Here is a 2,243-nt window from a genome sequence, read left to right as displayed (position 1 = left end):
CTAGCTATTACTCTTGCCATTTCATATTTATGGAACTCATCCAAAGTCATACAGTTAGAAAATGGTAGTGTCAGGTATGCATCAAGGTCTTTCTAATTGCAGAGCCCACACACTTTCCATCCTATTGCAGGTGACCCAGTTTGAGACTGATGGGAACGTGCTGTAGGTATTTATGTCTACCTTGCAAGCCAGAGACTGTGCTCTTACATCAACTTGCATATCATCTGTCAGAGAAGTTTTGTGTGTGCATGAATGTTTTATTGTTATTATTATTGTTGCCCTGATTCTGGAGGAAAATGTCTTTAGAATTTCAAATAATGCATGACTCATATTTCCTGATATACACTGTCACCATGATTTCTTTTACAAAAATATTGAAAGTACGCTCTGGAAATAAGAAAGACTTTCAACACATGCACTATAGATTGATGCTTAAGCTAAAAAAAGAAAGAAAGGAGGCCTTATTAACCCAGTCCTTTCTGCATAAAATTCCTGCAAACTGTCAGCATCCCACAGAATTCCACCTACCTGGCAAATCCCAGTGCCATACTTGGAACAAAGATACCTACCTCAATAACATTTCAGGCAGCTATTGAAACCATGTTTGGAATACAGGGCTTTCTTTCTTTCTTTTCTTTTTTTGTTTTTTTTGAGACAGAGTCTCACTCCATCATCAGGTGCTAGGCTGGAGTGCAGTGGCACAATCTCGGCTCACTGCAACCTCCACCTCCCGGGTTCAAGCAATTCTCCTGCCTCAGCCTCCAGAGTAGTTGGGATTACAGGTGCCCACCACCATGTCCAGCTAATTTTTGTATTTTTAGTAGAGACACTGTTTCACCATGTTGGCCAGGATGGTCTCGATCTCTTGACCTTGTCATCCACCTGCCTTGGCCTCCCAAAGTGCTGGGATTACAGGCTTGAGCCGCTGCGCCTGGCCTGCAGGGCTTTCTTGACCAGCTCTGTACAGTTAACCCTTGTACAACATGGATTTGAACTGTGTGCATCTACTTATATGTGGTTTGAAAATATAGTGTTTAGGTGTGGGGTCTAGGGGTCATATGGCTCGGGTGTTCCCCAGGCCCTGCTGCCTTCACATCCTGGGGGCAGCCAGGGGACGCCAGAACATGGAGATTGGTGGCCAGTGGGTCTGAGGCTGTGTGTTGTACTGGGCTAAGATAACTGCCTTTCTTGACTGGCCTTGGCTTTTCCATACATGTGTGATTCTTGCCCCATGGCCCTTTGGCTGACATTACTGGAAGCCATGAGAAGAGCAGCCTTTGTCATCAGATGCAGGCGGATGGTGGTGGAGGTGGATATAGCAGTCAGGGAACATCTGGCAGAGACAAATATGGACCGCCTGTTCATTCAGAATACGAGCTTATTGTAGAAAGTCTTTCTAATCCTTACAGTTGGCAGGATTTAAAGGATTTTATGCAACAAGCAGGTGAAGTAACCTATGTTGATGCTCACAAGGAATGCACAAATGAGGGCATTAAGTTTCACTGCTATTCTTTTTTTGAGATGGAATTTTGCTGTTGTTGCCCGAGCTGGAGTGCAATGGCATGATTTCGGCTCACTGCAACCTCCGCCTCCCAGGTTGAAGCGATTCTCCTGCCTCAGCCTCCCAAGTAGCTGGGATTACAAGCATGTGCTACCACACCCGGCTAATTTTGTATTTTTAGTAGAGACGGAGTTTCTCTGTATTGGTCAGGCTGGTCTCAAACTCCTGATGTCAGGTGATCCGCCTGCCTCGGCCTCCCAAAGTGCTGGGATTACAAGTGTGAGCCACCGCACTCCTATTCTGACATGAAGCGTGCTTTGGACAAACTGGATGGTGCAGAAATATTAGGTTTATTGAATGTAAATCAGGCACAAGCCATAGGCAATCTGATTCTAGAAGCAGATCCAGGTCTTGATCTAGAAGATGGTCACAAAGTAGGAGTCACAGGAGCAGCCACAGTAGATGTCAGAGTATCTCAAAAAGTCACTCCTGGGCTGGGCATGGTGGCACATGCCTGTAATCTCAGCACTTTGAGAGGCTGAGGCAGGTGGATCACAAGGTCTGGAGTTCAAGACCAGCCTTGCCAAGATGGTGAAACTCCATCTATACTAAAAATACAAAAATTAGCCAGATGCAGTGGTAGACCTCTATAATTCCAGCTACTTGGGACGCTGAGGCAGGAGAATTGCTTGAACTCGGGTGGCAGAGGTTACAGTGAGCTGAGATCGCACCACTGCACTCC

At 45.8% G+C, this 2,243-nt stretch overlaps 1 pseudogene; it reads left to right on the top strand.

The window, feature by feature from the left end:
- The first annotated feature begins 1,287 nt into the window (after nucleotides 1–1,287).
- The window catches only part of LOC108285075, a 1,676-nt pseudogene continuing 720 nt past the window's right edge, over nucleotides 1,288–2,243 (top strand).

Source organism: Cebus imitator, unplaced genomic scaffold (genome assembly GCF_001604975.1).
Source record: "Cebus imitator isolate Cc_AM_T3 unplaced genomic scaffold, Cebus_imitator-1.0 Scaffold289, whole genome shotgun sequence".
NCBI lineage: Eukaryota > Metazoa > Chordata > Mammalia > Primates > Cebidae > Cebus > Cebus imitator.
Note: the sequence above shows the minus strand (reverse complement) of the source record. Positions and strands in the feature narration are given on the sequence as shown.